This window comes from Galeopterus variegatus, unplaced genomic scaffold (assembly GCF_000696425.1).
Source record: "Galeopterus variegatus unplaced genomic scaffold, G_variegatus-3.0.2 Scaffold143, whole genome shotgun sequence".
Taxonomy (NCBI): Eukaryota; Metazoa; Chordata; class Mammalia; order Dermoptera; family Cynocephalidae; genus Galeopterus; species Galeopterus variegatus.
Genome location: NW_007726254.1, coordinates 492,562 through 501,408, shown reverse-complemented (window position 1 = coordinate 501,408; position 8,847 = coordinate 492,562). Strand labels below are relative to the sequence as shown.

General features: G+C 39.3%; 1 protein-coding gene across 1 annotated transcript in view; it reads left to right on the top strand.

Annotated features, from left to right (window-relative positions):
• The first annotated feature begins 1,119 nt into the window (after nt 1-1,119).
• Nucleotides 1,120-8,847, top strand: part of UBAP1 (ubiquitin associated protein 1) — a 104,659-nt gene continuing 96,931 nt past the window's right edge. Inside the window, exon 1 of the mRNA XM_008590884.1 lies at nt 1,120-1,328. The gene's annotated coding sequence lies outside the window, so the exon portion shown is untranslated. The remainder of the gene's footprint in view (nt 1,329-8,847) is intronic.

The window sequence follows — 8,847 nt, the reverse complement described above, 5'->3', positions numbered from 1 at the left end:
CTTAGTTCACTTCTCTCTCCACAAAACTGTGGCTGCCTATTACCTGCTGAACTAAGTAAGCAAATCATCCAGAAGTGACGACTTGCTATTCTCTGCTCACTTTGGTTCCCCCTTTTCGGAATGCCCACCTTCTCATTCTCAGTTAAAATTGCCACATTCTACGTACAAATTTTATCTACTTAAGTTCTGGCGAGAAAACAGGCCTGGAGAGGAAGACATAGGAGTGTACACACGCTTTATGAATACACAAACTGTAGAGATGTAAATCTTTCCTAATCCCTTAGCCAGAAGTAAAATTCTCCAAAACAATGGATGCAGTTGTTACACCATTATCTCTCTGAGTTTTATTTGAGTTAACTGTTAATTCCTCCCATCGATTAGAAACTTCTGGGAACAATGATTTATCATTTTCAGTTATGAATCCTCTACGCACCTAATTCCAGCAGACATCCAATAAACACAGAAGGCAATGAAGGTTTGGGATTGAATTACCTGGTTTAACCCCGGTGAATGTCAGAATTGGAGGGAGATTTAGAAGTCATCTTTCAACCTACTCATTTGTAAATAGGGAAAGTGAGGCCCAGAGAATGTGTGACTTGTACCAGGTCGCTGGTACAGAAGCTAGACATCCTAATTTCCAAGGAGGACTCGCTGCTAAGTCTTTGTGCGTCCCTTCGCGATTCAAGGCTCTTGAATTCCCCGCCTTGGCCGCATCTCTAACGCCGAGTTTTACCCTCTTATTATTATTATTTTTTTTTAAAGATGACCGGTAAGGGGATCTTAACCCTTGACTTGGTGTTGTCAGCACCACGCTCAGCCAGTGAGCGAACCGGCCATCCCTATGTGGGATCCGAACCCGTGGCCTTGGTGTTATCAGCACCGCACTCTCCCGAGTGAGCCACGGCCCGGCCCTTTACCCTCTTATTGACCCTCCTTTCCTCCCATCCCTTGGGGCAGCAGGGTTCACCCATTCTAATTGCAACGCTCCAGGTTGCAGGAGTGGTTCGGCGCTGGAGGAGAGATTAGTTACGTCACCACCAGCTCCTCCCATTGGTCTGGGCGGGTGGAACGCGGCGCCATGACGTCAGACGCCCGAAAGGGCGGAGCGGTGAGGGGAAGGAGGAGAGAAGTAGGACTTCAACATGGCGGCTGTGATACTGGCGGTGGCTACGGTGACGGCCTGGCCCGGGGCGGGCAGAGTTGGAGGTGGTGGTGTTCGCTCTTCCTAGGGGCCGTCGGGAGCTCAGCGGGGACCGAGCCTGGGAGGCCGGCCGGCGCCAACACCTTTTGGCTTTTGGGGCGGCGGCGGCGGCGGCAGCGGCGTTCAGGTGAGGGGGCTCCCGCTGGGGGAGGGGAGAAGCCGGCGGAGTTGGGGGAGGGGACCGTCAGTGGGAAACCGACGGGGAGGGAATCAAGGGAAGGGGCTGGAGGCTGAGAGGCTTGAAAGGAATCGGAGTTGGGGGATGGGAGGTAGAAGGACTTGGAGATCGGTGACTTGGGGAGGATTCTGGGAGAAGGGTTGGAGTGAGGGGACCTGAGTTGAAGGGGCGGAGGGCAGATGGGATGCGGGAAAACGAGTTAGGAGTAAGGAGACTAAATACCCTTCTGGAAGTAAGGCGTAGTAGACACCTGTGCGGCTCGGTGGGAACTAAAGGATGTCGGGGAGGGCGACCCATGTTTTAGTAAAGAAGGCAAGTGATGGGGACTTGAGGGTGAACTGGGGACGTGAGGTGCGGATTTAGTTCTCCCTGAGGCGCTGAGATAGGGAGAAAAGGAGAGACCAGATCAGGGTTGAATGCTTTTTGGGGATATTTGGGCGTTGTCTAGTCTCCTCCAGGTATGTTTAGGTTGCCTTTTTTGATTCTTGGGTGGAGATTTACCTGTACAGTCCATCTGGGCTTCAAAAACAGCCCCAAATCTTTCTTTGGAAAGTCAAGTTATACTCTATTTTTTGATCTATATCAGTGATCTCTGATCTTTGTGTTGTTGCCACTTGTAATTGACCCGCCAGCCGTAAAAAAAGAAAAAAAAAGAAAGAAAAAAAATGACTTGGCATAAAGATACATTTTATATTAAACTGAAATAAAATTTTGAGACTTTAGACGCATGGAGTGTTGCAAAACCAGATTTGGTAATTTAGTTAACTACTAAATATATTCTGTTCTAACCCCACTTACTAGTTAGTGCTTTGTTTCTTTCCTCAGTTCTAATTATTATTTGAGAATTTGGATAGATATGATGGATGTTTCCCTTTTGAATTTTGTCAGATTTGATGGTGGCAAAAACAAGGCACTTAGTCTTTAGTGGTAGTTCTTTCTAAGTAATATCCCACTCTATTTAAACTGAAAATTTCTGTTTTATAGCAAAAAACATGAAATGTCGAGTCCAAAAGAATTACATTGTTTGCATTAACTTATTTTAAGTGGAATTTTATAAATTAAATTTTTGTTTCTAGTTCATCTTATTTGTTCATTCTATTTATTTAATGCCTACTGTGTGTTGCATTCATAAGAGTCATTAGAATTATGTAAATGGGAAAACTAATGTTTCTCTAAAGAGCATCTCTATCACTGCACAGCAAATTATGAACCTGCTATGGCCTCATTGAAAAAAAGTGTTATTTTAGAAATGAAGGTAAAGGAAGAAAGTATGTGAATATAAAAACTTCCTGAATTTCTCTCTTGTTTAGTATTTATGACTCATTGCCTCATGTAATTACACGTTTTATGTGTATCTGAAGGATTGTATTTTTCATTTTTATTTTGAAGAAGATATCCTGATAAGACAGTATAAGGTCTATAGGCAAGTCTCATCAGTGATTGTTAGTGTACATTTCTTTGACTGCCAAAGGTCACTTTATCTTGTATGTCTTTTCTTTTATCTTCTTGAATATGGTATTTAAGATGATGATCCCTGAAGTTTAAGTCGACTAAAATCCTTCACAAATATTTCCATTAGCCCTGAGTGTAGATGCTAGTATTACAAATTTTTTCTGTTCTCTAATTATATTGTTGAATATGTCAGGGTTTTTCAAATGTAGGTCATTTTAAGTGTAAACTTTTTTCCCCACAGTCTAATCAAAATAAAAAGATAACATTCATTGGTAATTAATCAGATATTTTTCTTTAGACAGTCTTTTAATAAAATTTTTCTTAGAATCAACAAAATCCCTCAAGCTGAAGAAGAAACTTAGAAATCACCTGGGGGTTTAGTTTCCCACACAGAATGGGAATCTGTGCTTCTATTCCACAAAGATAAGTGAAAATCCATCCTCTTTTCCAGATTTCTTATAGGAAATAATAGGATTTTTCAGAATTCCTTATAGGAAAAGACCTTTCAGTTAGAAAAAGAAGCAAGCAGGGTATTGCTCTTCCAACCTGTAGTGTGCAGTTTCTTGTAATATTGGAAAGTAATTTGAATGTAAGAGTAATATTTTCCTATGAATTGAGAGTTATAATTTCAGGCTTTAGGGGAGGGTCCTGATATGGGGTATATACTAGTGCGCAAGGCTTCACATAATCTCAATTAGGTAGGTAGGTTGCGATATGCATGCTTTATGTATATGAGGGGTCTTCATATTGTCTTTTAATTGTATTTTCTACAAACGTTTTGGAGTACAGAGGCTGAATAATTTACGTAAGTATACAGCTATAAAATGGTAGGATCTGAATTTGAACTCAGATCTATCAAACCTCAATGTCCACGCTGCATTTGTTACAACATTTTGCACCTCTTAGGTGGTCACAGGGCCATTCCAATTCCTATAAAGTATAAAGCACTAGTTTTAAAGTAATGCTATTTTAAACTAATTACTTTCATTGAAATGATAGTGTAACTGGAAAGATAAATAGTTCATTAAAGTTTTAGTCATTTATGTCATCAGTCTTCTAGGAGGAAATGAATACTTGAATATTTTTTACTTCACAAAATAAACTGCATAAGGGACTAAAACTTTTCTTTTTTGTTTTTGTTTTTGTTTTTAAAAGATGACCGGTAAGGGGATCTTAACCCTTGACTTGGTGTTGTCAGCACCACGCTCACCCAGTGAGCGAACCGGCCATCCCTATGTGGGATCCGAACCCGTGGCCTTGGTGTTATCAGCACGGCACTCTCCCGAGTAAGCCACAGGCCGGCCCCTAAAACTTTTCTTTTTTGTATTGCTGAGTCAAATTGGACCCATTTTTGTATTGCTGAGTCAATTTGGACCTAGGTCATTAAGGACCAAAATTTGTATCTGGCAGTAATCTGCGTGTATTCTCAGAATGCTGGATTGGTCATTATCAGTTGCTTAATGCTTACCATTTTCAGTGTTTGAGTCACTGGACCGGCTCATGGTAATTGTAAATCATGTGGTTACTGAGTCCAGCGCTAGCAGTGTGTTTTGGTTGCTTCACTTCCTCCCCAGCACTCAATACTGTCAGACTTAAATTTTTTTTTTTCCCTAATCCGCTTGGTTTGCTGGCCATTTGTGGTTCTGGGAAGTGTTTTTTCAAGGTTTTTTTTTTTTTTTTTTTTTTTTTTTTTTTTGCCTATTTTTATTTTGGGTTGTTTCTCTTTTTCTGATTTTTAAGTGTTATTTATGTATTCTGGATACTAATTATTTGTTAATTTATAGGTTGCAGATATCCTCTCTTGATTTGTGACTTGTCTTTTCATCTCTTCATAGTCTATGAGAAAAGCTCATAATTTTAATGAACTGACTGTTTTCAGTCTTTCCTTTTATGGTTTGTGCATTTTATATCATATTTAGGAAATCTTTTGCTGTCAGGCATGCTGTTTTAGTACAGTAGTATATCTATAATGTGGTATCTAATCTGACATTTAGTTTCAATATCTGCTTGATTAAAAAGGCACACTTCTCAGGAGTTGCTTTTCTGTTATCTTTGGAGTTATAGGGCCATTGGTTGTGTACATTTTCAAAAACAGACACCAACAGATTTATGAATGAGGTATGTATTTTACTAAATGTTAATAATGTGGTTTGACAATGAGAGACCTTTCTTGTGTGGACAGTAGTAGATAAAATTGATAATGAGTCACTAAGTCTAAGTTGTTAGTGTTTCTACTAAAATATATTCAGAAAGATTTTTTTTTGACATCTAGTTTTTACAGTGTTGGGCTTTATCAAGAATAATTGTGGAAAATAAAATTAAAAAGCACAAAAAATTGTGGATTATGGAAGGGCTGATGTGGAAACATCTTGGAAGAGTGTTTTAAAACTTTCTGTCCAGGTTCTTGGACTTGTGAGGCTCCTATTACCATTAAACCCTCATCTCTTAAGATATATGTATTATATTAAAATGTATATTATATGTATCTTGGCAGCATTTGATTTTTCTCTGTTGTGTATAAAAGCCACTTAAAAACAGTTTTGTTTTTTTTTCATAAGAAGACTACTGACTACTTTGACTTTGGGAATGTTTGATCCTAGCAAGGATCACATTGAAATGTAAAACATCCATCAGACTTTAAATATACTGCAAATATTGTACAGTGATATACAGTATACCCTAGACATTTGTAAAAGGCATATCCTTGTATCTTTGGGAATCCTTGCATAGCTATTGTAGTTTAGAATGTCCCTCTTAAAATATGGGGTAGTGTGTCTGAAAATTTTCAGTTGTAATCAGATTTGATGGGTAAATAGAGGAGAGCAACAAAGTTAAAGATTTGAGTGCTAAGCTCAGCCTTCAGCTGTACTGTGGATTGAATTGTGTCCCCCAAAGTCCAAGTATTAGAAACTTAACTCCCACTGTGACAGTGTTAAGAGGGTGGGGAATCTTATTATGGTAATTGAAAGGTGGGGCCTTGAAAAGGTGATTAGATTGTGAGGACCACGCCCTAATAAATGGATCAAAAAGTCGATGGTTTAATGGTGGTCATGGGCTGGTTCTGAGGGCTTTAAAAGGAGGAGTGAGGAGTTAGCTTTCTCACTGCTCTGTCATTCTTGCCTTGTGACACCCTGCGTTGCTGTGGAGTCATATCACCACATGTGTTTCCTGGATTTTGGACTTCCCAGCCTGTTAAACTGTAAGCAATAAATATTGTTTCATTATAAATGACCCAATTTTAGGTATTTCTGTTAAAAGCAACAGAAATGGACTGATACAGGCTACTGTCAGCTCCTTACCTTTTTTTGTTTGATACTACTGCCTTGCCTATCGCTAACCTCCGTTAATAACCCTTTGGAGACTCAAGATCAGGCTGGCTTTGCCTGTCTTGTGCTTCATCTTGTTGTGGTGGTCTTAGTTCCAGGCAGCATTTGCATCCTCTTCATTTCTCCCCTCATTAGTAAGAATGAAATCTTCCTAATCCTAAAATCTTCCTGTAGTTTAGGTGTGCTAACATTACTTTCTACAGTTTAGTGAGGGAGGATATGGGTAGTAACTTCCCCATTTCCTCCTTCTGGTAGATCATTATACCTTATAACACACACCTCATGAGAGAAGTGATTTCCTTCCATGGGTGGAATTCAAAGTTCCAGTCAAATGTCGGCGAAATCAAAAATTACTAATGGAGTAGACTTCAGGTATAGTTTGGGAAGTTTCAAAATTGGAAATAATAATTTCCATCTGAGGTTTATTTTATTTCCAAGTGAATCTAACAACAGGAGACAAAAAACCTACCACAGGGCCAGCCCGGTGGCGCACTGGAGAGTTGCGATCCCGTTACCGGTCAGTAAAAAAAAAAAAAAAGACAAAAAAAAAAAAAAAAAAAACCTACCACAAATTTTGTTTTGAAAATACTTTTAAAAAATCACTGGTACAGGGCGGGCATCGTGCTCACTTGGGAGAGTGTGGTGCTGATAACACCAAGGCCACGGGTTTGGATCCCTATATAGGGATGGCCAGTTAGCTTACTTGGGAGAGCATGGTGCTGACAAAACCAAGTCAAGGGTTAAGGTCCCCTTACTGGTCATCTTTAAAAAAAAAAAAAGTAAAACACTGGTTCAGATGCCTGTACTGGCCAGCTGCCAAAAAAAATAATAATAATAATAATAAAAAAGTAACTGAAAGTAAGTAAAGAGAAAAGGCACATATGAAGAAAAAAAGTAACCAAGGTCATGGGTTTGGATCTCCGTGGCCACTCACCAAAAAAAAATCTGGCCACTCACCAAACTGGCCACTCACCAGAAAAAAAAAAGTAAAAAAGAAAAAAATATCACTGAGGTCTTGAATTGATTATATCCTGCCCTATCCATTTTCTGGAATAGGAAATCCTAGCTAGTTCTTGTGATTTAATAGAGAATCTAACTTTATCCTTGTACTAGATTCTTTTTATAATAATACTTTTATTTATTTGGCTTACTCACAGACCTAGGTGTTTTACGTAAGCAGAATTTCAAGGTGACTGAAGATTACCTCTTTTTTTTTTTTTTTTTGTTTTTTTCCGTGTCCGGCAACGGATCGCAACCCCCAGTGTTGCCCCCGCACCGGGCCGGGACCGGCAACGGGATCGCAACCCCCGGCGCCGCTCCCGTGCCTCGCTCAGCCAGTGAGTGGGGATTTGAGAGCCCATATTAAACAAAATTGTAGATTAATAAGTAAGAATCTTTTGAAATGTGCCTATTGAATGCAGTCTGTATAGTCTATTAATAATGTGTGTAGGGCTTATTCCAAATGTTTCTAGGCTGCTACTATGCTTTTTGTTGTTGGGTTTTTATAAAAATTTTTTTTGGTTTTGGTCTGGATATATTACTGGCAGTATACTAAGTGGAAGAGTGTACATATTGGGGTAATGGAGGCTTATTTTATTTAGTCTTGTAAAAAATTATATTTAGGCACAGTTCTAGTTTGAGATGTTCTAGATCTGTCCTGTCTAATGTGGTAGCTACATAGACAGTGGAGATATAAAGCATTTCCATCATCACAGAAAATTCTGTTGGACAGCACTGTTCTAGATCAGTGATTCTCAAATTTTAGGGTGTATGGGTCACCTGGAAGTCTTGTTAAAATGTAGATTCTGATTCAGTAGTTCTGGGGTGGGCTTGAGATCCTGTATTTCTAACAAGCTTGCAGGTCATGCCAGTGGTCCAAGGACTATACTTTGAGTGGTGAGGTTCTAGGGAGAAATGCTTTGGTCTGAGTTTATTGTATGTAATATGAAGTTTGATTTAGAGCCTCTTCGTGAGATACTATCTAATGTATTATAAGCTTTTAAAATAATGTCTTTTGCCACGAGAGATTGTATTGTAATGGGTAGAACTCTGGACGGTGAGAGGAAATGTCTAAAGTACTAGTTCAACTTTCCTGTTTAAAAACCATTCTCTTTCAGCCTCGAACTTTTTTATTTATAAAATGAGGATGTTAATACCTGATTAAATTATATAGCATGTGAGGCCCAGTAAGATGATGTATATGAATATATTTTTAAAGCTATGTATAAAGTCTTCAACATATAGTTTTGATAACTAAAAAGTTTTCAGTTATACTTCATTGGGAGCCTGATTATTCTTTTCTGTTGTCAGCTAATAGTAGGCTTATTTTCTAAAGCTAATATACTGCATTTTATCCAGGAATTCTCAGAAACTTTTTTTATTTCTTCTTTAAAATTTTTTTTTTTATTTATCTCTTTATTTCTTCTTTTGTACTTGATGTTTATCTCCATTAGAATTAATTTTAGGGCTGGCCCCATGGCTCACTTGGGAGAGTGCAGCGCTGGTAGCACTGAGGCTGTGGGTTCGGATCCTATATAGTGATGGCCGGTGTGCTCACTGGGTGAGTGTGGTGCAGATGACACTGTGCCGAGGGTTGAGATCCCCTTACCGGTCAAAAACAAACAAACAAAAAATTAATTTTAATGACGGATTCCCCCCCCCCCCCCCCCCCCCCCCCCCCCCCCCCCCCC